Consider the following 14,179-nt stretch of genomic DNA (forward strand, 5'->3'; position numbering starts at 1 on the left):
TTCGGCGGCCTGGGGTTCGCTGGGTGCGGACCTACACACCATTTGGCAAGCCATGCTGTGGCAGGTGTCCCACATATAAAGTAGAGGAAGATGGACATGGGTGTTAGCTCAGGGCCAGTCTTCCTCAGCAAAAAGAGGAGGATTGGTGGCAGATGTTAGCTCAGGGCTAATCTTCCTCAAAAAGAAAAAAAATTTTCTTTGATCTCCATACCCCACTCCCACTTCCCTCCCTCCATGAGCAACTCTTCCATTGTATATAATATGTATATTTTTGTGTCCCCAGAAGATGTATGGCATTGTATTATATGTGTGTGTTTGGAATTCATGTAGACCATACACACACATACATGCGCACATACTTTTTCCCTCTTAGCAATGTTTTTAAGATCCATCCAACTTGCTATCAGTACATCTATCAGCTGATTTTAAATATATATAATGGTGTATATATAATGACTTTAAATGTATACATATGTCATTTGCTCATGAAGTGCAAGAATTCCCACCATTTAGAACAGTCCTCTATTGCAAGCCCTTTAGGTTGTGCACTCTTTCTTCAATATAATCTGTATACTTTTTGTCCCTCAGGGATTCACAGATTCTGGTCCAACAATAATATCGCTTCTCATTTTCCAACGTAGCAAAGGATTTTTCCAAACATTTCTTGGAACCGGAGTTCATATGAGAAAGAAGTAGCATCTGTTCCGTCAACCTTCATGAACTAGAAACTACAACTGTAAGACAGACTTGAGGACATGTGTGGGTTGAGGGGACATGTAGAATAGGGAGTAAGGTTTGAATATACTGGGGAGAAAGATCATTGATAGAATAAGGATCGTGAGCCCATGAAAGGAAATGAGGTTCATAAGGACAGATAGATATCCACTTTAGAACAGAGGAAGGACACCTAATTCTTAGCAAGTAAGCAAATAGAGACTAATTAGTTGTCATGAAAATACATATATGGGGAGAGATGAGGGAAGAACATGAGGGCCTTTATTTTTCCTTTGAAATAAGTGGCTAGGCAGTCATCTAAGAGTGAGAGGAGCTAATTAGTTAAGTAAGTAAAGTACTTGTTTGGATTCAGAGTTACAGGAATCAGAGACAGAAATGACCAAATTATAATCAAAGAACTGTAAGAAGCACAAGGTGAAACCAATGAGATTTGAGACCACATATTTGTTGTGTGGCCAATCAATGTGCTTGTGACGCTTTCCCTGCAACATCCCACACAGAGAAGGTGGAATTACAATGTGGGAAACTTGCATTTGTGGGTTCTAATAAGAGGCTGATGAGTTGGATCTGTGGGATCTCGGCTGAATGAGGAAGGCTATGATGCCAGGAAAGAGCCAATAATTTTGAAAGAAATAAGGTTCAGGGGTCCAGTAATCTGAACCACGGCCACCAATACATAAGATAACTTTGTGGGATTTGGAATGAAGCACCCCTTCCAAGATGACAGACTGTTCAATGGCAACCCCTCAGTGTTGAATTAGGAGATGGGGCGCCCTCTGGACAGCAAAATTAGAAATTGAAGCCCTTCCTCCTAGCTGATCAACTCAGCACCAGGGGAGTCAGCTCTGCAAGTAGAGAGCAGGTAGGATTTCAGCCCCGATTTTTGCCCTCATTGACATGCACCCTTATGCAAGACCCCAGTTGCACAGCCTGGTCTAGTTTAACATAAAAAGTAGCTCCAGACAGAAAGTCATAATATACAAAAACTGGAGAATGGTTGTTTGTGGTCACAGAGCAGGATATTAGACTTAAGGTACTAGAAGGAAGTAGCTCCAAATGATCAGAAACTATAGGGTGGCTCTTTCATTCATTCGCTTGTTACCAAAAACTATTTACTGACCACCTACTATGCACCAAACATAATTCTTGCTTCTGGGAACACGGATGGAAATAAAAGAGACAAGACTCCATCCCCATGGAGCTTATATTCCAGGGAAAGGAAGACAGGGAAAGGCACTTTACGGATCACACTCTGGCCAGCAAACCAAATCTATAGAAATTTAAAGGCCGCTCCTGCTCCCTTCCAAAAAAGAGGAATCACTGGACACCTTTGGAGGGTGTTTATTATCCCAAAACTTCATAACTAAAGAGAGAAAATCAAGCACACGTCCTGCTTTTGTAGAAAGACATTTTTATTGAGATATAATTCACATATCATAAAACTCACTTATTTAAAGTATATAGTTCAGGGTTTTTGTTAGGATATTCACAGAGCTGTGCAAACACCATCAGCACCTAATTTTGTAGCATTTTTATCATTCAAAAGAGAAACCTCAAACCTATTCGCAGTCATAATTCCTGACCCACTCACCCCAGCCCCAGGATAATACTAATCCACTTTTTGTCTCTATGGATTTGGGTGTTTGGGCCATTTCATATGACTGTCTTGTGAAACTGGTTTCTTTCACTTAGTATGTTTTTAAGGCTTGTTCATGATGTAGCATGAATCAGTAATTTGTTCTGTTTCATTGTCCAATAATATTTCATTTTATGGATATACCACATATTGTTTATTCAGTCATCAGTTGATGGACATTTGGGTTGTTTCCATTTTTTGGCTGTAATGGATAATGTTGCTATGAACATTTGTATACAAGTTTTTGCATAGATTTATGTTTTCAATTCTTGGATATACACCTAGGAGTGGAATTTCTGGGTCATATAGGTACTCTATATTTAACATTTTAAAGAACCACCTAACCATTTTCCAAAGGAGCTGCACAATTTTACACTTCCACCAGCAATGTTTGTAGGTTCCAATTTCTCCACATCCTCTCAAACACTTGTTATTATCTGGGTTTTTGATTGTAACCATCCTAGTGGGTGTGAAGTGGTATCTCAATGTGATTTTAATTTGCATTTACCAAATGACTAATGAGACTGAGGACCTATTTACATGCTTACAGGCCATTTATATATCTTCTTTGAGGAAGTGTCAATTCAAATCCTTTGCTGATTTTTTTTTAATTGAAATATAACTGTATTATTTTTAGGTGTACAACATAATGTTTTGACATATATAAATATGTTGTAAAATAATTACCACATAGTTTAGTTAACATCCACCACAACACAGTTACAAATTTTTCTTGTGACGAGAACTTTTAAGATCTATTCTCTTAGCAACTTTGAAATACACAATACAGTATTATTAACTATAGTCACCATGCTGTACATTACATCCCCAGGACTTATTTACCTTATAACTGGAACTTTGTGCCTTTTGACCACTGTCATCCATTTCACCCACAACCCACTACCCACCTCTGGCAACCAACAATCTGTTCCCTGTATCTGTGAGGTCTTTTTTTTTATATTGTACATATAAGCGATATCATACAATGTTTGTCTTTCTCTGTCTGCCATTTCACTTAGCAAAATGCCCTCCAGTTCCATTCATGTTGTTGCAAATGGCAGGATTTCCTTCTTTTTCATGGCTGAATAATATTCCATCGTGTGTGTGTGTGTGTGTGTGTATGTATATGTATACACACACATATATATACACACACACACATCACGTTTTCTTATCCATTCATCTGTTGATGGATACTAATAGTCATTCTAACAGGTATGAAATGATATTGAATTGTGGTCTTGGCAAGCATTTCTCTGATTATTAGTGATGTTGAGCACCTTTTCATGTACCTTTGCCAAGTTTTTTATTAGATTATTTGTCTTTTTATTCAGTTCTGAGTTCTTTACAATATTCTCAATAAAATTCCCTTATTGAGTATATGATATGAAATATTTTATTCCACTATATGTGTTGTCTTTTCACTCTCCAGGTGGTGTCCTTTGTCACACAGAAGTTTTTAGTTTTGATGAAGTCCAATTTATCTGTTTTTGTCACTTGTGCAGTTGGTGTCATATCTGAGAAACTGTTGCCCAATTCAAGGTTGTGAACATTTACACCTGTGTTTTAATCTAGGCAGTTTAGAGTTTTAGCCCTTCCATTTAGTAATTTTGAGTTAACTTTTTACATGTTGTGAGGTAGGGGTCAAGCTTCACTCTTTTGCATGTGATTATGAAGTTATCCCGGCACCGTTTGTTGAAAAGCCTATACTTTCCCCCACTGAATTGTCCAGGTACCCTTGTGAAAAATCAATCAACCGTAAATGTACAGCTTTATTCTGGAATTTCAGTTACATACCATGGATTTTTATGTCTATCCTCATGCTGGTTCACACTGTCTTGATTACTGTAGCTTTACTGTAAGTACTAAAATCGGGAAGAGTATGAGTCTTCCAATTTTGTTCTTCTTTTTCAAAATTGTTTAAGCTATTCTGGGCCTCTTGTATTTCCCTGATTTAGGATCAGCTTGTCAATTTCTGCAAGAAAAATCAGTCGGGATTTTGATATTATGTTGACTTTACAGATCAATGTGAGGAGGGTTTCCATCTTATGTCAATATTAAGTCATCTGATCCATGAATGTGTGTATAGAAATGCAATGATTTTGTATATTGATCTTATTTCCTGCCACCTTGCTGAACTTATTAGTTTTAATAATTTTTGTGTTTTTCAGAATTTTCTTGCCATCTTTGAACAAAGGTAGTTTTGCTTTTTCTTTGACCAGTCTAGATCTTTTATTTCTTTTTATTGCTTAATTTTCTTGGCTAGAACCTCCAATAGGATATTGAATAGAAGAGGGGAGAGAGGACATCCTTGTCTTGTTCCTGATCTTAAGGAGAAATAATTCAGTTTTTCTCCATTAAATATAGTATTAGTTGTGGATTTTTCATAGATGACTTTTTCAGGTTGAGGAATTTTTCCTTCTATTCCTAGTGTATTTGGGGTTTTTGTCATGAAAGGATGTTTGCTTTCTTTTCAAATGCTCTTTTTTTACCCATTAAGATGATCATGTGGTTTTTGTGCTTTTTTCTATTAGCAAGTGTATTACATTGATTGATTTTCAGACATTGAACCAACCTTCCATTCCTGGGATAAATTCCCCTTGGTCATGGTGTATAATCCTTTCTATACGCTCCTGGATTTCTTTTGCAAGTGTTTTGTTGAAGATTTGTGTCTATATTCATAAGATATACTGGTCTTTAGTTTTCTTTTTTTTATGATGTTTTTGTCTGGTTTTGGTATCAGGATAATTCTGGCTTCATAGAATGGGTTGGGATATTCTCCCTCCTCTTAATTATTGCTTTATATAATTGTCTTTTAGATCAGATAGGAGAACAAGAAGTATGAACAAAAATATATTTATACCGACTTTTATATTTACTTATCTAGTGCTCCTGTGGAGTTTACTTAGAGTCTAGTGTTTTTCCTTTCAGCCTGAAGGACTCTCTTTAGTGCTTCCTGTAGGGCAGGTCTGCTAGCAACAAATTCTCTCAGTTTTTATATGCCTGGAAATGTCTAATTTCTCGTTCATTTCTAAAGGTTACTTTTACATTTGCTGGATATAGCATTTATTTTGATATTCTTTTTCTTTCAGCACTTTGAGCATATCATTCTGTCATCTCCTGACTCCATGGTTTATGATGAGAAGTCAGCGAGAAACCTTACTGAGGATCCCATGCACATAACTTGTTTTTCTCTTGCTACTTTCAAGATCCTTTCTTTACAGATGGCTTTCAATATTTTGACTTTGCTTTGTCTAGATATGGATCCCCTTGAGTTTACTTGGAATTTATTGAGATTCGTGGGTTAATATTTTCATCAAACAAGGGAAATTTTGGCTATTACTTTTTCAACTATTCTTGATGCCCCTTTCTCTCTCTCTTCTCCTTCTCAGTTTCCCATAACGCCTATATTGGTATGCTGGATGGAATCTCACAGATCACTGAGACTCTATTCATTTTTCTTTTTGTTTGTTTGTTCTCTTCATCAAACTGTAAAATTTCAATTAACCTAGCTTCAAGTTTTCTAATTCTTTCTTCCACCAGCTCAAATCTACTGTTGAGCCCCTCTAGTGAATTTATCATTTCAGTTATTGTACTTTTCAACTCCAGAGTTTCTATTTGGTTCTATTTTTGTAATTTCAGTCTCTATTGATACTCTCTATCTGGTGAGATACTGTTCTCATACTTTTCCTTTTATTCTTTAGATACAGTTTTTTTAGCTCTTTGAATATATTCATCATAGCTGACTTAAAGTCTTGTCTATTAGGTTTATCATCTGGGCTTCCTCAGGGACACTTTCTATGAATGCCTTTTATTCCCCTGTGTGTGGGCTGTATTATCCTGTTTCTTTGTATCTCTCATAATTTTTTGCTGAAAACTGGACATTATAAATCACATAATGAGGCAACTTTGGAAATCATATCCTAAGAGTTTTTACTGGAGTTCTGGTATTTGTTATTGCTGTTTGTCTAGTGGCTTTCCTGGACTAATTCTGTAAAGTCTGTATTCCTTGTCTTTTGCAGTCACTGAAGTTTCTGCTTGATTAACTTAGCAGTTGGCTAATGATTGGAGTGAGATGTACTCAAGTGGCTTGAACCCACAAGTTCCCCACCCCTTGCTGAAGGGATCTGTAGGGATGGCATATGCACATCCTTGCATACATGTGAGCCCTACTAGATTTCAAGGAACACGTCAGACCTTTACAAAGTCCTTACGGACATATCATTCCCTAGATTTTCACTTCAAGTTCTTTGTTCAGTCTCTTTTTTGCTGGTATCGCTACTGGTATTGCTTCCTCAGGGAGCTGGCAGCTGCAACTTTTAAAAAGTCATCTATTGGATTGCACAAACACCCTCGAATAGGGCTTTTCTCTTTGAGTGAGCTCTGAGTCAGGTCTAATAAAGATAAGCCTTGTGAATAGCGCTTTTCCAAGGAGCCATCCTTCTGGTCAAATATTGACAATTCCCTGGGAGGAGGGCTTTTTGGGGAGTTCTAAATCTGTTTTTCCCCCTCTAGTGGCTGCTATGCTGATGTTTTTCACAATTACCATCATTCCGAGGCTGTGGTTTTAAAGGCTACCAGGAAGACAAAGGGGGAGGGGAGTTGGAAATATGGCAAGTTAAAACACAACAAAGTTTGTTGCCAAAAGTCAGCCATTTTTCTTGAACAAATACTTCTCAGAGGGTTGCAAGCCTTTGGATAATTTCCAGAATTCTGAAAAGTTGACTTTGACAATGTTTTTCAATGTCCCCATTGCTTTGGTGGAGGAGCAGATTTTTGGATACCAAAAATATACCATTCCTGGAATGCCTCTGCCCTTTGCAGTTCTTATACCAACTATTTTTGGAGAATCAAATAATTCCTTGAAGAAGTTACTCTTTTCAGAAGAATACAAGACAATAAATTGGGAAGAAATAATAGGATTAAGAAAACCGAGATGGTGGAATCTCCAACAGTATGGATCTAAGTAAAGATCATCAATGGATTCTAAAATTAATTAGAAGAAAAGTCTATGAGAAAATGTGTGATGGGTAATCAAGACAAAACCTAAATGCACTGTTCAATGTTAATATCCTGAAAACAGGGCAACCAGCCATGAAGTGCCTCCCAGTGTGATGCAAAAGGAAGTAGACAGCTCCAATTATAAGACATGTTGCCAGACAACTGAACCTAGATCTAATCAAGCCTCTGTGTATGACCACTAGTTTATAGGAAATATGGAGAATGCAGAAACAAGTTAAATAACACCACACAGAAGCAATTAGATAAATTCAGAATGTGGGAAATTGTAAGGGACAAATGACCTATGTAATTTTTGCAGTAAATATATGGCATTTTAAAAAGGAGGGGAACTGCAAGTTTTCATGAGACTTTAGACATAAAGCAACCAAATGCAGTAAGTGAACCTTATTTGAATAGTAAATCAAACAAACCTACTCTAAAAAGACATTTTTGAGACAATCAGGAAATTTGAACATGGATTAGGTATTAGACGAGATCAGGAAACTATTGTTAATTTTATTAGGTTTAATAGTGATATTGTTTTAAAAAACACTCTTCTCTTACCTGTTAGATATTTACTGAGATAACACATACTGAGATATTTAAAGGTGAAGTGATACATTGCCTGGTCCAGAAAAAAAATAAATAAGGAGAAGGATAATTGATGAAACAAGGTTGCAAAGTGTACTTGAGCCTGAGTGATGGCTACAGGGGATCTTTTTTTTTTTTTTTTTTTTTGCATGTTTGAAATTTTCCACGGTGAAAAGTTAAACAGAAAACTTTCAATAGCATCTCATCTCACTCGCAGGTAAAGCCAAAATCCTAACGAGGCTCCATATGATCTGGCTTCCTCTCCTCACTCCCTGCTCCAGCCATACCCCGTTCCTTGAGCACTCTCAGATACTGTCCTGCTGCTGTTCCCTATGCCCGGCATCTTCTCTAGGCCACAAAGTTCTCTCCTTCCCCTTCTCTGGGCCTTTGGCCAATTGTCCTCTCTGCAGGGTGGACGGTCCTGACTGCCCTTATGTGCATTTCCATCCACACACATACCCCATCTCCCTTCCATACTTAATTTTTCTCCTTAGTCGAGTATCACTCTTAACATACTATAAATTTTCCTTATGGATCTTGTTTATTATTGGTTTCTCCCTTCTTAATAGAAGCCCCCAAGAGGACAGGGTATTTCATCTGTTTTCTTCACTGCTGTATTCCCAGCACTGAGAACAATGCCTGCCACATGCGAGCCCTCAGTGAAATGTATTGAATTAATTAAATGTCAAAACACCAAACATAAAGGAGCTCAACAAATATTAGTCCCATCGACTGCTCATAATTAGTCACGTGATGCAAATAATTTAACAACTTAGACCAGACTTTGTAGTCATTCATTCCTACCATGTGTTGGAACAGTCGTTAAACACCGAGTATAAAAAGTAAACTGTCAGGTGCAGCATGAAGGAGATATACATATACACACCTGATTGTAGCACTGGAATAGGTTTGTAAAACAACTTTGCTCTTCCGAGTTCCCTAGCGTGAGCCTGTGAGGTAGCTGTGCTGGTATTATCTCCACTCTACAAAAGCATAAACTGAGGACTGGGGCCGCCCCGTGACCAAGTGATTAAGTTCTCCCACTCCGCTTCGGCAGCCCAGGGTTTGCAGGTTCGGATCCTGGGGCAGGACATGGCACCGCTCGTCAGGCCACGGTGAGGTGGCATCCCACATGCTACAACTAGAAGGACCCACAACTAAAATATACAACTATATACTGAGGGGATTTGGGGAGAAAAAAGCAGAAAAAAAAAAGAGATTGGCAACAGTTGTTAGCTCAGGTGCCAATCTTTAAAAAAAAAAAAAGGAATAAACTGAGTACTGAAGAGGTTGTACCCACCACATCTTGCAGAAGGGTTGCAGGGGGCTTCTGATGATGACGCTTGTTCCCTGGGGGTTGCTCTGCTGTCCGGGATGGGGCCACCACGTGGTCATTCCCGGGTAGAGTCAAGCACAATTTCTTCCCCACGGGTGTGCCCAGGTCCAAGGACAGAGTATGATGCTGACACAGCCAGGAAAGGTTGACATCTCTGTCAGCCCACTACCTGACCCTCTTCCCGGGAGCCTGCAGGCTCAGCGGCACTCCGGAAGTCCCGCTGCGCCGCAGGTGTCCGCGCGGGTCTCCTCGCTCAGCGATCCCCGCAGCTGCGCTCTTGGCCACAACCGCAGCTTTGGAAACGCGCGAGGAGGGAAGAGCAGCACCACCGAGGAGGCAGCGCCCGCCCGGATACCGCGGCTGCGAGGCCCCGAACCAAGGCTGCCACCTGCGGCATCGTGCCCCTCTGGGCCTACACGTGAGTATAGGAAGCCTTGGCCAGGTTGCCACCGACGCTAGGAATAAAACTACACTTGGAGGCAGGTGTTCCCAACAACCTGCTGCTCAGAGTGCTTCCCAAACCACTTACAGCTGGGAAGAGACGCGCTTAATATATTGTGCTACTTTTTCTTTCTTTCTTTCAATACCCCTTCTTCCAACGTGTTTTTTCAGTAGCTGATCCATTTTACACACACAGCTTCCTCTCAGATAAAGGTAAGTTGACTAATTTACAGAAGGAGGATGTTGAGTGTAGTGACTTGGGGATCCCAGGGTTATGGAGCAAGGAGTGGCAATCCTGACTCTTGCCTTCCGTCTTTTGACCATAGTCTCCTATTCTTTGTGGTTTAGATGTGCATTCGATTTTGCAGGGGAGAACATACAAACAGAAATTCATATTCTTGATGGTAAGAATGGTTGATTTCCATGAACAGTGAGCTGAGTTTCTCGGATTGTGTATTCCCCTTTCCTAGCTAGATTCGCAAGTATCATTTGGGAGAATCTTTAACCGTGATTAAATAAGTAAATTCTGCTGCTGCTCACCTGGAGCAGGCCGTAGAGAGTTCCCTGTGTGCCAAGTAGCTCTGCTTGGAATGAGTTCCTGCAATTCACATGGCCTGCCCATAGAAATTCAATTTGACCCTCAACGTGGGAACCAGAGTTTGTTTCCTCTACCCCCGACTATTTAGTATCTGCTATATGCCCCAGTCAGCCTGTTCTTTTTTCCGCGGATTCACCTGCTCTGGAGAATGACTGTAATTGTCTTTGTGGTAACCTCCAGAGCTGCCCAAAATTAATTCAGTAAATGCCAGGCAACTTATGCTCTAAGGATGACCTTCCCAAACATGAGTGAGAGAAATTTAATTTTATTTGCCAGATTGATTTAGCAAGCAATTATCAATTTATAAATATATTGCTAGAGCAAGACACTGCAACACTGTGTGACATTTTACAGCAGCAAAGGTGTATAGAGGAAGGCGCTTTAAAACTTTGAGTGTAAAATCACATCGTAGTGGAAATGTTAGTGGTCAGGAATGGAGGGGGTACTACGTGGGGAGAAGAAAGTGGAGGTCAAATCATACCCAACTCTAATGAGCCACACAAAGGAATGTTCTCTGGGGCCTGAAGGCAACAAAGAGCCGTGAAAGATTTCAAGCGAGTGATTTCCACATTTGATTCCCAGTTTAGAAATGTCACTGTGGTCATAGTATAGAGACTGGATTGAAAGCTTTAGGTTCCTCCACTGTGGTTACTGGGCTTTTGTTTTGTATTTTCCTATTCCTTAGCAAATTATAGTTAGGGGGCATCTGCAGTTTTGACCTTCAGACAATTGGAGGTCATGAAGCTGCTACAGCTGCACTGAGGGCTCAGGAGAAGCACCCTGCTGGAGTTGAAGGGCAGGTGTAGGCAGACAAAGCCCAGTCTCCCAGCTTGATGGAGCCATAAAGATGGCAGCAGCCACTACGGTATTTTTTATGTATAGTCTCCAGACGCCTTTCTGTGAGTTGGATTAATGTGGGAGCACACTGGGTTTGTTGCTGCAGTAACCCAGTTATAAATTCATGACGACTTATACTAAACTCAGAGGGATGATTCAAAAGAAGGCACAAAATAATCAATAAGCTTGTTTCTAACAAAATACAGGAAAAAAGACCCAAAAAAGTATTCAAAACTATGGCGGGGGTTGGACTCTAATAATCAGGTTTGTGGAGAAAGATTGAGGGGAAATAGGAGAGAATATTCAACTATGAATTTATTTGACATTGAACTATGTGCCAGTTCCTATTATTTGCCTCTCAAAATAACTCTGTGGGATTAGAAAACTAATTCTCTGAAATATTAAGTAGGACTTAGGTCAATTAGTAATTGATATAAACAAAATTTGAACTCAAGTCTTTATCACTCAGTTCACAATATTATGCTCCATTTTCTCTGTTTCACTTGTCATTGGTACATCCATTTGGTAACTGATCTTTGAGAATTGATGGGTGATGTAAGTTGGAAAAGAAATTAGTATAAGTAAAGATTTTGAAAGCAAGAACTTAGACATCGGAGTTGGCTATTGACAAAAGGTTGAGAAAAAATCTAAATCAGGCAAAGAATGAAGACCATCAGATTCTGAAGAATCAAAAAGAGAATTCTCAAAGCAATAAGACAAGAGTTATAAGAAAAAGAAAGCAAGAATAATTAATACTTTGGTTGCAAGTAACAGAAAACAACTCACGCTAGCTTAAGCAAAACAAAGGAGAATGTATTTTAAGTATGTGGGTGTGTCTCTTAGCACCCAAAAGCAGGAAGGCATCTCAGTTTCAGAAAAGGATTAGAACTAGGAAATTGAAAGTCATTAATTTTCTTGCTCTATTTCTCACCTCTGATTTTTCTGGATGTCTTCTCAACCCATATAGTAGAACATGTCAATGCTCTTTGTTCAAAGAGTTTATATCTTCTTGTCAAGAGACAAGTCCAGACTAAGGCTGTAATATCTTAGTCCTAAATATACAATTCCTGGGAAAAAGATGTTGATGAGCCCAAGTTTCCCCACCTCTCTTCCAATTATGTATAATCAAGGAGTAATTCCTACAGATACTAAACATGACACTGAGGTGAATGCGACACATACCCACAAGGGTGTCCATAATAGTGAAGTAATGGAGATCAATCATTCATTGCTGCCATATCTTCTGAACATCTTCTCTTTTTTCATTGGTTGCTAAATTGTGAAAGCTACCTTTCTGAAAGTTGAATCCAAAAGACTATTTTCCCCAGCCTCCCCTGCAGTCGGAGTGCAGACATTTGGTCTAGGTTCTGCCAATCCCGTACTCTCGCACTAGAGTTTGATTTGGAAGAGACCCAACATTGAGCGTCAATCCTGCTTGCGCAGATGATGGCTCAGGGAGGCAGGGAAGGATTAAACATCTGCAGCGGAGTTCTGGGGTGGGAAGTAGCAAGGACACCTTCTCCTCTGTTTAGATCAGTGCTTTGGCTCTGGGCATTGTTCTACAAGCTTAACCTTCCCAATGCTTCTGTGAGTGCACTAATATCCTATTTTGCTTAAACCAGCCAGATTAAATTCTGTTGTCTACATCTAAGAATCCCAAGGACTTGCAGGGTGTCTTTAAGGTTGTTAAAAGATGGATAAAATCTTTTCAAATTTTATCCTAAATTCTCCTAAAATAGGACAATTAGAATTTCTAAGAGGTCATTAGCTATGTCCAAGAGAGCATATCAATGGATTGATTTTAAATTCTTATTTCAGGGAATGGTTTCATTGTGAAAAATTATAGAAACCAAGAACAAATTTCACAATGACTTTCAAGTGCCTTATTTGAGAAAGTCATTATGTTTATTTCTCTGTATTTTCTTCTAGAAATAGATTCGTTTTATTCTCCCTAATGTCTATGATATATTTTGGATGAGATGCCATCACACTGCGTTGTGTTGAAAAAAGAAACCAGAATGTTAGGGGTAAGGACTAAGTGATACCTGAGTGGATAAATGACCTCGATGTTGCAAGTTCCAAATATTTAAAAAAGGAGACAGTGACTCCTCTGCATCAACTACTCAATGGAAGAGAATTGGTAGACTGATTTCCAGCAATCCTACCTCTATCGTTTCCTTTCATCTATGTATGTCTATAAAGAGTTTGAAGTAAATCTGAGACCATGTCTCCTAAAGAAGATGATGAGGTCAGGGGTTATAGCTAAGAGATAATCTAGATCACAGGGCGTTGTGGACATTGATCATCTCACAGCATTGTGCTCTTGACATACTCCTTGTACATTTATCTCGGGGAAGGTGATATTCTGGACAACTATTCCTACTCTTTCACCCCAACCATACCTAGCATGCTACATCTTTCTCCCTCATACACCCTAATTCATGGATCCTTGAGTCAGATCAAAAACCAGGACTGTATGTTAAATTGTGGCTCACCGAAGTGCCTAAGATCATTGGGGCCAGAACCTTGGGATTCAGCAGGTCTGGTTGTGAGTGGGTCCTCCCACCTCATGGTGTTGAAAGTAAGAATTTCTATCAGAGGAAAACCATTGTCCCATTAAGTGGTTGAGGGGGATGGAGATGGTAGAAATATATCAGAGAAAAGAACTGGAACTGAGGGTAGTATATGCAAGACCAAATAGACAAGAGGAAGCAGAGGCGGAGACTGCAGCTCTTCTCTCAGAGCTGAGGGCTCCGGGTGTGTATCCCTCTGACCTGATCCACAAACAATTTTGATTTACCTGAAAGCAACCACACCTCTACATATTGCTTAAAAAAAAGGAAAGAAAGAAAGAGAAAGAAAAAAGCCTCATGAATAATCCCTGTATGAGCTACATGTAGAGATTCCAAGTACGTTTATGGCTTCTACCTTCCTCTATCACCTTGGCTTCTCCCCAGTTTTTCATAATTTCTAGGGCTGAACAGGAACAGTAACAGAGACCCCT

The sequence above is a fragment of the Equus przewalskii genome, chromosome 11, assembly GCF_037783145.1.
Source record: "Equus przewalskii isolate Varuska chromosome 11, EquPr2, whole genome shotgun sequence".
NCBI lineage: Eukaryota > Metazoa > Chordata > Mammalia > Perissodactyla > Equidae > Equus > Equus przewalskii.